The sequence below is a fragment of the Salmo salar genome, chromosome ssa13 (assembly GCF_905237065.1).
Source record: "Salmo salar chromosome ssa13, Ssal_v3.1, whole genome shotgun sequence".
NCBI classification, from domain to species: domain Eukaryota; kingdom Metazoa; phylum Chordata; class Actinopteri; order Salmoniformes; family Salmonidae; genus Salmo; species Salmo salar.
This window is the reverse complement of record NC_059454.1, coordinates 89,737,753-89,753,561: the sequence shown is the minus strand read 5'-3', so window position 1 is coordinate 89,753,561 and position 15,809 is coordinate 89,737,753. Positions and strand designations below refer to the sequence as shown.

Below are 15,809 nucleotides of genomic sequence, written 5' to 3'. Positions count from 1 at the left end.
CATTAAAATCTGAACTACAGGTGATTGACAGCAGGGTCGGCTGCCATTACCACAAATTGTACTGCAAATTAGTCACCAGTGTCACACAATCAGGAAACAAAAGCTTCCTGATTCTAAGAAAGTGTCATGCGGTGGAGTAGGTCATTTGTACTCAGACATTATCACTACCCACAATTAATCTGTTCAGTGGCTGCTCTAACCCAAAGAGATCGTTACATCTTGAAAAATGAACACCTGGCCGAAGTGTGGGAATCAAACATGGGGATGGTATATTTCATGGTTACTCTAGGAGCTCAAAATCTTGTGAACGTCTTCTGGCTGTAATCAATGAGCATTGGGACCAAATTATTGTAAATAAATGTCCACCTACTTTGAGAGGTCTTTGGAAGAAGAACGTCCAAGGAAACGTATGTGAAATGTTGCTGCTGTGTTGGAAACACACTTAAACTTTGCCCTTATTCATGACTCCAATTGCGTTACATTTAGCCATTGGATGTCCCCTTTAGCCTTGTGAGGAAAATTCCCCAAAGCTCCAACACTGCCCAAATGCTCATATGCCTTGCACACATTACAGTTTTGGAAACATTTGGAACTTAACTTTCATATAAAATAATAATAGTTTAGGAAAGTAGCACCCGGCTTTATTTTAAAGAACACCGCCTCCAACCGAGACTACACTTCCTTCCATCCATTTTTTGCTTCAAACGTCTCCAATGGAGCGTAACTGGGGAGGAAGTTTGGTACCTCAGCTGGTGGTTGTTTTTTATTTTTATGGGTGCAACCAGGATGCAGCTTTGCTAAATTGCGTACAGTAAGTGTATATTTTGTGTTTAAAGGATTATTTCTCCCTGATGTGAAATGTTTCCAAAACTGAATCGCAAGTGAGGATTATTAACGTTTCTAAATGTTAAAACAGAGTGTCAGGATTATAGCGAATTGATCCAGCTGTGGGCCATACCGTACGTTCAATTGAGAACTCAAGGGCTGGGTATACCTAGCCTGACAACTCAAACTAAATTCTTCCACTGCTCTGTCGTTCACTACATACTTTAGTCTGAGACTACCATGGAGTCATTTGTTGTGATGAGGGGCGTTGTATAAAACAAAGTATTCAGCGATTTGGATCGTCTCTAACCAATCAGCGTATCAAAGTCAATGACAATTTTCAAACCACCGTTTTACCCATGTGTGTTCTGGCTCTGGCCCAACCCATCGGCTTCTGGACCAATCAGACGGCCCTGAATGTGTTCATATTCGGTGACGGGTTGGGGAGGTACTCAGATCCAGAGTCATTGCGGAGAAGAAACTGACGTCCATGGGCATGGCGTAGCATTTGGCCGGAGCAAAGAGTCTGGGTAGCCAAGCAAGGGTATACCCCCTTGGGTTCTCAAGAGCAAACTTAAACTCAGATGCGCAGAAGAGGTGGGTTGTTATATTTTCTAAATTAAATGATTGATTGACTGACTGGACAAAACAGTGGTCATAATTAACACCTTCATTAGGAATACAAAAAAACCTCATCAACAGGTGGACACACATGACTGGATGGCAACTATTTTACATTGGGAAAGTGAGAGATCACCAGTCAGGACCTATCATGTCCACCCACTGGTGTTCCTGCTCATTAACGTGACCTATATGTGTCTGTCCTTCTCCAGAGGTCGTCACCACCAGCCAATGTTTGGGGGCTTGGAGTCAGACATGCAAATGTTTTAAGAATAACAGTGTGAGAGTCAGACATTGTTTAAGACCTGAATTTTGGCAACATGTCACTTCTGACCCCTCCGGTGTGTGTGGGTGGAAGCTTTGCCACGATTGGCTGCGGGCCGCTGTGCGTTTGAGTGGCAGCCCCTAATGAGTACCCTGGAGAGGTAACCCAACAGCGGTTTGTTTGCAGATAATGAGAGACTGGAGGAGGAGTGTCGATCAGAGATGTGAACTCTGATAAAGGCTGCTTTTACCAGGGGTGGAAAGAGGGGAAATAATGTTTCCTCCAGAGTAAGACGTTCAGGACTCTCCTTTGTGTCAGAGCATTGTGTTTGACTCATTGTTCCTGGGCCACTGCTTATGCTCAGCAGCTATGATCACTGGTGTCAGTGGCAAGGAAGGAGTGTGGGGGAGGACTGGGAGGCTGGGCTGTTGAGAGGGACATGGTGTTCCCCATTGAGTAATGATGATTTATAGCCCAAAGCAATGTTATTTAACTAAACCCACCTGCATCTTTTAATTGATAACTCACAGTATGAGGAGTTTGTGAGGTTCAGCAATGCAATGCCTTGGCTAAGGAGCTGTTGCAAATTGTCTGTTCACAGAGACCACTGATGTGCTACCCCTTTCATCAAATGGGGACTAGGAGACACATGACTGGGCTATAAATGTACTGCCCCAATGAATCATCACATCAAATAAAGATTCCATGTATACAGTAGCCTGCCTATTTTCTAATATTTTAGACAAGATGGCAGCATGGTATATTAATTCTGTTTCTCCCTATAAACTAGTCACCTCAGGGTGGCGCCAAAAGAGCAAAAAGCACCCCTTGTGCTTTTCTCTGCTGAATTGGATTCCATTACACTCAAACTAATGCCAAAAGCTGATCAATTGAATAATCACATATGTGAGTAGAGGTTTTTAGAAGTTTGTGAAAAACATTTATCATGAGGTTATTGACGCATAACATCACACCTGGAACCTGTCCATCTAGAAACACCCTTCTGGAGATGGAATAATGTATGAGCTTAAGTAGCCTATAATAATATTTAATTTGTTTTAACATATAGCCTAGTGTGGAAGTTCCAATATTATGTTTTCGGTAGTTGATAAAATCCCAGTGTAAGTCTCAAGTCATTGTCCAGTGTTCAGCCTGTGGCATAAAGTGATGTGGATGAGAAGTTGCTGAGGCTGAGAGCGGTTCCGTGGCTGGAGCTCCACCTCCTCCTACGCTCTGATGCGCGGTCTAGAGAGCAGAGCAAGTGCTGAAAAATTATCCCAACTTGCTTTCTCATAGCAAACGTGCTTCGTTTAGGCTACTCCTCTCGGCGACATATTCCGTGCTGTGATGAAGACAAATTAGTGACATTTTAAACGCGTTTTAAATATCGTTGAATCTGTAGTTCGCAATGGTTGAGAAACTTGTGCCATACGTCAAAGATGAGCGCATATCTTCGTTAAGGTGCACTTGCAACATTATTTTAGAGTAGAGAAAAGCAATTGAACGTCACGGGCAGAATCCTAAAGAGTTCATTGCTATTGACTATCTATAAAAACGAAATAAATAGTTTTTAGTGATTTGTGGTATTTTTCTCGGTCAGAAAAATAGCGTTTTTTTGCCAGTGGTAACATTGATGGCTGCATAATCACATGGGAATGGATTCCTCGAATTTAAATGACAAGTTATCTATGGTCCTAATGGATTTTCTCTCAACTGGGGATTTTTTCGTCTTCGTGATACAGTATTTGAAATCATTCATTGAGACTGAGGTTTGAGGGTACCTGTCTCTGGGACGACAGAAGGAAAAACAACCCTAAACCCAGGCAAGATTTGGGGAAGCGCATCCTAAGAAGTCTTTGGCGAAGGTAAATATATTTGCATAAAACCAGAATAATGCCATCCAAGAGAAATGCTTGTGCAGTATGTCATGTTTAAGCTAAAAGTCAGCCGTTCTTTCTCTAGTTCTAAATGGGTTATTATGCCTGATGTTAAGATCATTAATTGCTGTAGGCATAATTGTTAATACATTTGTTTTTAGGTCAGCATCTGTGTTATATCCAAAAAACAAATAACCAAATGCTGGTAATCCACCTAGTTCTATACAGACAAGGCTACAGTCAGTCACTAAATAGCCTAGTGTACATGTTTGCACATTAAAAGATTGATAATGCAAACCACTCCCCATTAGTTCGTTTCCGAGAATCCGATTAAGCAGGTGCAAGAGCTTGAATCAGACACTTGTGTGACTAAAAGCCCTTAAAGGTATGGAGTCATCACTCTACCCCCCCTCCCCCCTCCCCCCTCCCCTCACTTCCCGCAGTGAGGGCAAGAGATCTCCTATCTGCCAGCTCTCTGCAAATACTGACCAGACATACAGACCATATTCGTTTAGCATCGCCTATCAAGTTTACCAGCCCACATATTAAAACTAATTTTAACTATGAATGATTTGTTATACATGACTCAAGACGCAGCTCTTCAGTACATAATTTCATATTACAGAGACTGGAAGCATTTCATTAGTGATTCACACCTATGCTCTGTCCATACTGTACGTTCATAGGGGCTACCCCTCCCACATATATTGACCAACAATACACATGGGCAGAGAATGGGTATGGATTTATTCTCTTGGTGATTAGCTAAGACATTATTGTTGTCTTATCAATAATCATATACAGTCTATAGGCTGGCTACTCATATCGATATGAAGTGTATAGACTAGCTCTACAGGAATTAGTTTAGTCTGAGTATCTAAGGCTGTGTTTACACAGGCAGCCCAATTCTGATCTTCCGCTAATTGGTCTTAGATCTTTTCACATCAATATCTTTTTCAGAGCTGATCTGATTGGTCAAAAAACAGTTAGTGTGGGTGGGTGGGTGTGTGGGGGGGGGGGGGGGTGATGATATCAGAATTGGGCTGCCTGTCGGCTGCATTTAGACAGGGAACCCAATATAAAAAATTTTTTTCACTAATTGGTCATTTGACCGCTCTGAAAAATATCAATATTGGTCCTGTGCACAGATTCGCAGATGTTATCGTAGGTGGCGTGAAATGCTTGTGTTTCTAGCTCCAACAGTGCAGTAATACCGAGCAATACAGAACAATGCAAAAAATGTATATATATACAATATACAAATCTGAGTCCGGCATCCCGGAGTCGCCTCTTCACTGTTGATGTTGAGACTGGTGTTTTGCAGGTACTATTTAATGAAGCTGCCAGTTGAGGACTTGTGTGGCATCTGTTTTTCAATCTAGACACTCTAATGTACTTGTCCTCTTGCTCAGTTGTGCACCAGGGCATCCCACTCCTCTTTCTACTCTGGTTAGAGCCAGTATGCGCTGTTCTGTGAAGGGAGTAGTACACAGCGTTGTACGAGATCTTCCATTTCTTGGCAATTTTTCGCATATAATAGCCTTCATTTCTCAGAACAAGAATAGACTGACAAGTTTCATTATAAAAGTCTTTGTTTCTGCCAATTTTGAGCCTGTAATCGAACCCACAAATGCTGATGCTCCAGATACTCAACTAGTCTAAAGAAGGCCAGTTTTATTGCTTCTTTAATCAGGACAAGGTAAGAGCCAGATGCAGACCCTGTCGAAGTAACTATTTGTTACAGCAACAGAGGCAAAGGTACAGAACGGCAGGCAGGCAGGCTCAGGGTCAGGTCAGAAATCCAGATAAGGGCAAAGGTACAGGACAGCAGGAAGGGTCCGGGCAGGCAGAATGGCCAGGCGTGCGGGTTCAGGGTGAGGACAGGCAAGGGTCAATAACCAGGAGGTTGAAAAAAAGAGGCTGGGGAAAGACAGATGCTGACAGGACAAACGCTGGTAAGCTTGACAAGACGAACTGGCAACAGACAAACCGATAACACAGGTGTAAATACACAGGGGATAATGGGGAAGATGGGCGACACCTGGAGGGGGGTGGAGACAATTGCAAAGACAGGGGAAACAGATCAGGGCGTGACAGTGCTAACATAATTGCAAAAGGGTTTTCTAAAGATCAATTAGCCTTTAGAAATGATAAACTTGGATTAGCTAACACAACGTGCCATTGGAACACAGGAGTGATGGTTGCTGATATTGGGCCTGTGTTGATATTCCATAAAAAATCTGCCGTATCCAGCTACAATAGTAATACAATGTCTACATTCTATTCAAGGACATTTCTAGGTGACCCCCAACTTTTGAATGGTAATATATGTATGTATGTATATATATAGCAAACAAAGAAACGTCCCTTTTTCAGGACCCTGTCTTTCAAAGACAATTTGTAAAAATCCAAATAACTTCACAGATCTTCATTGTAAAGGGTTTAAACATTGTTTCCCATGCTTGTTCAATGAACCATAAACAATTAATGAACATGCACCTGTGAAACGGTCGTTAAGACACTAACAGCTTACAGACAGTAGGCCATTAAGGTCACAGTTATGAAAACTTAGGACACTAAAGAGGCCTTTCTACTGACTCTGAAAAACACCAAAAGAAAGATGCTCATCTGCTTGAACGTGCCTTAGGCATGCTACAAGGAGGCATGCTACAAGGAGACATCTGCCACTGCAGATGTGGCCAGGGCAATAAATTGCAATGTCCGTACTGTGAGACGCCTAACACAGCACTACAGGGAGACAGGACAGACAGCTGATCATCCTCGCAGTGGCAGAGCACGTGTGACAACACCTGCACAGGATCGGTACATCCGAACATCACACCTGCGGGACAGGTACAGGATGGCAACAACAACTGCCCGAGTTACACCAGGAACGCACAATACCTCCATCAGTGCTCAGACTGTCCGCAATAGGCTGAGAGAGGCTGGACTGAGGGCTTGTAGGCCTGTTCTAAGGCAGATCCTCACCAGACATCACCGGCAACAACGTCGCCTATGGGCACAAACCCACCGTCGATGGACCAGACAGGACTGGCAAAAGGTGCTCTTCACTGATGAGTCGCGCTTCTGTCTCACCAGGGGTGATGGTCGAATTTGTGTTTATCGTCAAAGGAATGAGCGTTACACCGAGGCCTGTACTCTGGAGCCGGATCGATTTGGAGGTGGAGGGTCCGTCATGGTCTGGGGCGATGTGTCACAGCATCACCGGACTGAGCTTGTTGTCATTGCAGGCAATCTCAATGCTGTGCGCTACAGGGAAGACATCCTCCTCCCTCATGTGGTACCCTTCCTGCAGGCTCATCCTGACATGACCCTCCAGCATGACAATGCCACCAGCCATACTGCTCGTTCTGTGCATGATTTCCTGCAAGACAGCAATGTCAGTGTTCTGCCATGGCCAGCGAAGAGCCCGGATCTCAATCCCATTGAGCACGTCTGGGACCTGTTGGATCGGAGGGCTAGGGCCATTCCCCCCAGAAATGTCCGGGAACTTGCAGGTGCCTTGGTGGAAGAGTGGGGTAACATTTCACAGCAAGAACTGGCAAATCTGGTGCAGTCCATGAGGAGGAGATGCACTGCAGTACTTAATTCAGCTAGTGGCCACACCGGATACTGACTGTTACTTTTGAATTTGACCCCCCCCTTTGTTCAGGGACACGTTATTTCATTTCTGTTAGTCACATGTCTGTGGAACGTGTTCAGTTTATGTCTCAGTTGTTTAATCTTGTTATGTTCATAGACATATTTACACATATTTAAGTTTGCTGAAAATAAAATGCAGTTGACAGTGAGAGGATGTTTATTTTTTTGCTGAGATTAGATATGTATACTGTTTATGTATTTTATGACCAAAAGTATGTGGACACCTGCTTGTCGAACATCTCATTCCAAAATCATGGGCATTAATATGGAGTTGGTCCCCACTTTGCTGCTATAACAGCCTCCACTCTTCTGGGAAGGCTTTCCACTACATTGCTACCGGGACTTGCTTCCATTCAGCCACAAGAGCAATAGTGGCATCTGGCGCTGATGTTGGGGGATTAGGCCTGGCTCGATGTTGGCTTTGAAGTAAAGGCTCTGTGCAGCCCAGCCTAGTTCTTCCACACCGATCTCAACAAATAATTTCTGTATGGACCTCGCTTTGTGCACAAGGGGCATTATCATGCTGAAACAGGAAAGGGCCTTCCCCAAACTGTTCCCACAAAGTTGGAAGCACAGAATCATATAGAATATCATTGTATGCTGAAGCGTTAAGATTTCCCTTCACTGGAACTAAGGGGCCTAGCCCAAACCATGAAAAACAGCCCCAGACCATTATTCCTCCTCTACCAAACTTTACAGTTGGTACTATGCATTCGGACAGGTAGCGTTGTCCTGGCATCCGCAAAACCCAGATTCGTCCATTGGACTGCCAGATGGTGAAGTGTGATTCATCACTCCAGAGAATGCGTTTCTACTGCTCCACAGTCCAATGGCAGCAAGCTTTACACCACTCCAGCTGACGCTTGACATTGCGCATGGTGATCTTAGGCTTGTGTGCGGCTGCTCGGCCATGGAAACCCATTTCAGCTCTAAGAGGGCAGAAATTGGACTAACTGACTTGCTGGAAAGGTGGCATCCTATGACGATGACACGTTGAAAGTCACTTAGCTTTTCAATATGGGCCATTCTACTGCCAATGTTTGTCTATCAAATCAAAATCAAATCAAATGTATTTATATAGCCCTTCGTACATCAGCTGATATCTCAAAGTGCTGTACAGAAACCCAGCCTAAAACCCCAAACAGCAAGCAAAGCACGGTGGCTAGGAAAAACTCCCTAGGAAAAACTCCATAGAAAGGCCAAAAACCCAGGAAGAAACCTAGAGAGGAACCAGGCTATGAGGGGTGGCCAGTCCTCTTCTGGCTGTGCAGGGTGGATATTATAACAGAACATGGTCAAGATGTTAAAATGTTCATAAATGACCAGCATGGTCAAATAATAATAATCATAGTAGTTGTCGAGGGTGCAACAAGCACGTCCGGTGAACAGGTCAGGGTTCCATAGCCGCAGGCAGAACAGTTGAAGCTGGAGCAGCAGCACGGCCAGGTGGACTGGGGACAGCAAGGAGTCATCAATCTATGGAGATTGCATGGCTGTGTACTTGATATTATAAACCTGTCAGCAATGGGTGTGGCTGAAAGACAAATCCACTAATTTGAAGGGGTGTCCACATACGTTTGTGTGTATATCTATATATAGTGTATACAGTGCTTATAGAAAGTCTACACCCTCTTAAATTTTTTTCACATTTTGCTGCATTAAAAAGAGGGATTGAAATAGATTTATTTGTTTTCATTGATCTAAACAAAATACTCCATAATGTCAAAGTAATAATTTTATTCTACACATTTTTACAAATGAATAACTCAACTATAGTCGTTGCATAACCTCTCCAGCGTCTCGTCCCGTATGCGGGATCAAAATCCAGCGAAAACTCCTAGCGACATTAGCATAACGAAATTAAATTATTTATTTTTTTCAAATATAGGACTGTCTCATATCGTTTTATAGATACACCTCTCCTGAATCGACCCACGTCGTCCGATTTCAAAAAGGTTTTACAGGAAAAGCAAATCATTAGATTATGTTAGAGGAGTCCATCGTAAAAGCAGCAACATAGCCATTTTCCGACCAACCACATGCATGACAAATAACCAAAAAAACAGCTAAATGCAGCACTAACCTTTTACAAACTTCATCAGATGACACACCTAGGACATCATGTTACACAATGCATGCATTCTTTTGTTCAATAAAGTTCATATTTATATATGAAAACAGCATTTTACATCGGCGTCTGACGTTGACTAACTATTTTCCCGTCAAATGCAATCCGGGGAAACAGAGCTACAATTTACTGAATTACTATTCGAATTTTTTTTTTAAATGTAATATTGTCATTCTAAGATTTATAGATGAATATCTCTTGAAAGCACCTGTCATACCAGATTTAAAAATAACTTTACTGGGTAATCACACTTAGCGATAAAAGGGGATGCGATACTCAGAAAATTAGCTAGTAATTCCAGCTCGCGCCATCTTGGAACAATCGCATATCACATCTAATCTTGTATAATATTGTCAATAATCGCTTACCTTTAGTTGTCTTCATCAGAAAGCACTTCTAGGAATCCCAGGTCCACAACAGATGTATTTTCGGTCGAAAAAGTCCATCCTTTATGTTCCATTAGCTTGCTGTTGTTAGCGCGTCTGAATGCTGTATCCAAATGCTCTGCCGGGCGCGGGACAGCCGTTTCGAAATAAAACATTTTTTTCCTATTTAGGTTCGTTCAAACATGTCAAACGTTGTATAACATAAATCTTCAGGGCCTGTTTCAACAAGAGAGCCAATAAGATTTGAGGGGGACGATTGTATTGTGTTTCAAAACGTTTCCAAAGGTGGGGGTAGACAGGGCCGCCGGCGTCATAATGGTGATGGCCCTCCCCCTGTGACCAATTTCCAACGCGTCTCATTCACTGAGTTTCGACAGTAGAAGGCTCAAAACACTTTGTAAAGACTGGGGACATCTTGTGGAAGCAATAGGAAGTGCTCAATGAACGATAGCGCACGGTGTGAATAATAGGCAACGACGTGAAGTTGAGTCCACAATTCAGAATTCCACTTCCTGTTTCAATCGGTCTCGGGGTTTTGACTGCCATATGAGTTCTGTTATACTCACAGACACCATTCAAACAGTTTTAGAAACTTTAGGGTGTTTTCAATCCACAGGTATTAATTATATGCATATCCTAGCTTCTGAGTTTGATTAGTAGGCCGTTGAAAAATGGCACAAATTCTTTCCAAAATGCGCTGTGGCGCCCCCTATCCTAGGGTAACGCCAAGAGGATAAGTATTCACCCCTTTTGTTTAGGCAAGCCTAAATTAGTTCAGAAGTAAAATTTGGGTTGACAACATCTGTAAGGTCCCTCAGTCAAGTATTGGATTTCAAGCACTGTAAGGACTTGGGTGTAGTGGGTGCGAAGTCAGGCGCAGGAAGCAGAGAATACAGGGTAGTGCTTTATTTGCACAAACGGCGAACATAAGTCACCCCACTAAGATTCAGGGCGCACACAAAACAAATGCCCCAAACACTGTCTGGAGAAAACCCACGACCGAAACACCTGAGACACAAGCGTGCACAGATGCAACACACAAACAATCCCGCACACAGAGCAGGCGGGCCTACTGGCTAAAATAACCTGACTAATCAGCCTAACACAAAACAGGTGAAACCAATAAACAGAAAGGGGAAAAAAGGAAATCAGTGGCAGCTAGTAGGCCGGTGACGACGACCGCCAAGCACCACCCGAGCAGGAAGGGGAGCCACCTTCGATAGGAGTCGTGACAGTACCCCCCCGGCCGTCACCGGCCTCGAGGGCGAGGCGCAGGGTGATCCGGGTGGAGGCGATAGAAATCCCTCAACAGTGATGGGTCCAAGATGTCCTCCACCGGTATCCAGCACCTCTCCTCTGAGCCGTACCCCTCCAAGTCCACGAGGTACTGCAGGCCCCTCACCTGGCGTCTTGAGTCCAGAATGGCTCGTATAGTGTACGCCGGGGACCCCCCGATGTCCAGAGGGGGTGGAGGGACCTCCGGCACCTCACCTTCTTGCAGGGGACCAGCTACCACCGGCCTGAGAAGTGACACATGAAACGAGGGGTTAATACGGTAATAGGAAGGGAGTTGTAATCTATAACACACCTCCTTTATCCTCCTCAGGATTTTGAAGGGCCCCACACACTGCGGCCCCAGCTTCCGGCAGGGCAAGCGGAGGGGTAGGTTTCGGGTCGAGATCCAGACCCTGTCCCCCGGTACGAACACGGGGGCCTCACTGCGGTGGCGGTCAGCACTCCTCTTCTGCCGTCCACCGGCTTGCTTGAGGGATTCCTGGACGGCTCTCCAGGTCTCCTTGGAGCGCTGCACCCACTCCTCCACCGCAGGAGTCTCGGTCGGACTCTGGTGCCATGGTCCCAGGACCGGCTGGTAGCCCAAGACACACTGAAATGGTTATAGGTTCGTAGAGTAGTGACGGAGTGAGTTCTGGGCCAACTCCGCCCATGTACCTAGACCACTCCCCTGGCCGGTCCTGGCAATATGACCGCAGAAACCTACCCACCTCCTGGTTCACTCTCTCCGCCTGCCCATTACTCTCGGGGTGATAACCGGAGGTCAAGCTGACCGAGACCCCCAGACGCTCCATAAACGCCTTCCATACCCAGGACGTGAACTGGGGACCTCAGTCAGAGACGATGTCCTCCAGCACCCCGTAGTGGAGGAAGACGTGGGTAAATAGCGCCTCAGCAGTCTCTAGGGCCGTAGGGAGACCGGGCAACGGTAGGAGATGGCAGGACTTAGAAAACCGATCCACAACAACCAGGACGGGTGAGCCATGACTAGAATACAGTAAGTACGTACACTACCATTAAAAAGTTTGGGTTCACTTAGAAATATCTTTGTTTTTGAAAGAAAAGCCTTTTTTTTTGTCCATTAAAATAACATCAAATTGATCAGAAATACAGTGTAGACATTGTTAATGTTGTAAATGACTATTGTAGCTGGAAACGGCAGATTTTTTATAATGGAATATCTACATAGGCGTACGGAGGCCTATGTAGGCCTCCGTACACTCCTGTGTTCCAATGGCACGTTGTGTTAGCTAATCCAAGTTTATCATTTTAAAAGGCTAATTGATCATTAGAAAACCTTTTTGCAATTATGTTAGCACAGCTGAAAACTGTGGTGCTGATTTAAAGAACAATAAAACTAGCCTTCTTTAGACTAGTTGAGTATCTGGAGCATCAGCATTTGTGGGCTCAATTACAGGCTCAAAATGGCCAGAAACAAATACTTTTCTGCTGAAACTCGTCAGTCTATTCTTGTTCTGAGAAATGAAGGCTATTCCATGCGAGAAATGGCAAGAAACGGAAGATCTCGTACAGCGCAGTGTACTACTCCTTTCACAGAACAGTACAAACTGGCCCTAACCAGAATAGAAAGAGGAGTGGGAGGCCCCGGTGCACAACTGAGCAAGAGGAAAAGTACATTAGAGTGTCTAGTTTGAGAAACAGACACCTCACAAGTCCTCAACTGGCAGCTTCATTAAATAGTACCCACAAAACGCTAGTCTCAACGTCAACAGTGAAGAGGCGACTCCAGGATGCTGGCCTTCTAGGCAGAGTTGCAAATAAAAAGCCATATCTCAGACTGGCCAATAAAAATAAAAGATTAAGATGGGCAAAAGAACACAGACACTGGACAGATGATCTTCTTGGCCTTTCTGTGACAGTGGGTCCTGTAGATACAGTATACTGGAAGGCAGGCAATGTGCCCCCAGTGATGCATTGGGCTGACCGCACAACACGCTGGAGAGCCCTGCGGTTGCAGACGGTGCAATTGACGTCCCAGGCGGTGATACAAGAAGCTCTCAGTGGTGCATCTGTAGAAGTTTGTGAGGGTTTTAGGCTGTTGTGCTGCCTTCACCACGCTGTCTATGAAGAGGGACCATTTCAGGTCGTCAGTGATGTGCACGCCAAGGATCTTGAAGCTTTTGACTCTCTCTGCTGCTTCCCCGTCGATGTGGATTGGGGTGTGCTCTCTCTGCTGTCTCCTTTAGTCCACGATTAGCTCTTCATTTTGTTGACATTATGGGAGAGGTTATTTTCCTGACACCGCTCCACCGGGGCTTTCACCTCCTCCCTTTAGGCTGTCTCGTCATTGTTTGTAATCTGGCCTACCACTGTTGTGTCGTCAGTAAACTTGATCATTGAGTTGGAGATGTGCGTGTCCATGCAGTCAAGGGTGAACATGGAGTCCAGGAGGGGTCTGAGCATGCACCCCTGAGGCGGATGTGTTGTTTGCCTACCTCAACCACTTGGTGTCGGCCCGTCAAGAAGTCCATGACCCAGTTGCACAGGGAGGGGTTCAGACCCAGGGCCCTGAGCTTAAATATGAGCTTAGAGGGCACTATGATCTTGAAGGCTGAACTGTAGTTGATGAACAGCATTTTTACATTGGTATTTCTCTTGTCCAGGTTGGAAAGGGCAGTGTGGAGTGCAATAGAGATTGCATCATCTGTGGATCTGTTGGGGCGGTATGCAAATTGGAGTGGGTCTAGGGTTTCTCGGATGATGGTGTTAATGTGAGCCATGACCAGCCTTTCAAAGCACTTCACGGCTACGGACGTGAGTGCTACGTGTCGATAGTCATTTAGGCAGGTTACCTTGGTGTTCTTTGGCAAAGGGACTATGGTGGTCTGCTTGAAACATGTAGGTATTACAGACTCGGTCAGGGACAGGTTGAAAATGTCTGTGAAGACACTTGCCAGTTGGTCAGTGCATGCTCTGAGTACATGTCCTGGTAATCCGTCTGGCCCTGCAGCCTTGTGAATGTTGACTTGTTTAGTTCAGTTACCTTCGCTTTCTTGGGAACAGGAACAATGGTGGACATCTTGAAGCAAGTGGGGACAACAGACTGGGATATGGAGAGATTGAACATGTCCCTAAACACTCCAGCCAGCTGGTCTGCACATGCTATGAGGATGTGGCTTTGGATGCCGTCTAGGCTGGCAGCCTTGTGAGGCTTAACCCGCTTAAATTACTTACTCACTTCAGCCATGACAGTGCCCGCGTCGGTGGTTCGATTTGAAAAGATCTGATGTGATTGGTCAAAAGACCAATTAGTGGAAAAAAATAGCAGTATTGGGCTGCCTGTGTAAGCGCAGCCTGAATGCAGCAACTGACAGACTTGTGGTGTTGGGTTCCCTTTTCAAGCATTGTGTTTAAAACATTTTTTTCTGTGTTTATTGGTAAGCTGCTTCTGGTATGTTTTAGAGTCAGATGAGCTGATAAAGTTCTGTGTTTGTGTACATATTATATGTGAGGTATGGGTATGGCTTGAAGCTAAAGCCAGGGTTTTCATCGTCGGCCATTCAAACCTGTTGATTCAATCAGACTGCCATTTCCCTGATGTGTTATCTTCAGCCATTGGTTCATCAAATGACTTAGCATTTCCATCCATCCCAAAAGCATCACTGAACTCCAATACATATTTATATGTCAGACAGTATGTCTTGAAAGGCTTTGCGGGACGAAGGCTTACCATATGTAAACAAACTAAATTTGACATGCTTATTCATGATTTAATTCAGTCTTTCAAGGATTGATTTACTCAACTTTGAGCTACACACATTCTTCAAATTCAGTACCGTGTGTTTGTGACAGAGTGATTTAAACCCTACTATTTCTAAGGTAACAGGGTGATTTAAAGAGAAATGTGTTGCCATGTGGCATAAAGCCAAGGAATGAAAACCGTTAGTTCCATAGCAATATAGGCCTACTGTACTCTATATTTGGAATGCAATCATTGTGAAGCAGAGGAATGATGAGTCAGTTAATGATGCATAGCTGGTGAGGCTCATCCCATAACCTGTTGATGATCATGATCTTTCAGTGAACAGGCTGTGGGGGAAGAGAAAAGGTCACTGCCACACGGAAGACAGATGTCACCAGAATGGCTTGTACAAGCTGTTGATAAAAGCTGCTCGAGCTGCAGCTGATAATGAAAATAGCTGACAAACACCAGGATAAGATCATTTTCATGTCTCTAATTTTTCACTGCATGCCAAAGGTTATAATCTCTATGGCATTTTGATGAATGGAGAGACATGATTTCAGAGCACAACTCAACACACAGAAAGAATCCCTGGGTTGCATTTCTGACCCAGTAATGGCTATTGCTATGGTTGAAATTATTTAACATGGTCTGAGTAGCTGATATTCTTCTTCAAATGTTGTGTCTCACTCAATATGATAGAAATCCACTTTTATACAGATTCTGAACTCTGGGATTATGTTTTATTCATGTTTACTTGTAAAACAGCTGGAACTGCATGAGTATTTTAATATCGCAATTGCATGAGATTTTGTTTATTTATTTTCTTTGGTGAATATAGCACAAGCCATTTCCCTCATTACCCGCTCTGGCTTTTCCAAAATTCCAGTGCTGTTGAACTCACCCTCTGTTGAGGGGATGCTCCCAATTTGCAGTGCTGCCGTCCTCAAAAGCACGCTTCATTGCAGTCCAGGTTGAGTTGTAATTGTGTTTCTGCTCTTATCTGTTATATGAAAGCGTATAGACTCTTATCTGAAATGAAAACTAG

General features: G+C 44.5%; 1 protein-coding gene across 1 annotated transcript in view; it reads left to right on the top strand.

Moving 5' to 3' along the window:
• The first annotated feature begins 2,959 nt into the window (after positions 1-2,959).
• The window catches only part of LOC106568095 (protocadherin-1), a 145,513-nt gene continuing 132,663 nt past the window's right edge, over positions 2,960-15,809 (top strand). The window contains exon 1 of the mRNA XM_045692359.1: positions 2,960-3,576. The gene's annotated coding sequence lies outside the window, so the exon portion shown is untranslated. The remainder of the gene's footprint in view (positions 3,577-15,809) is intronic.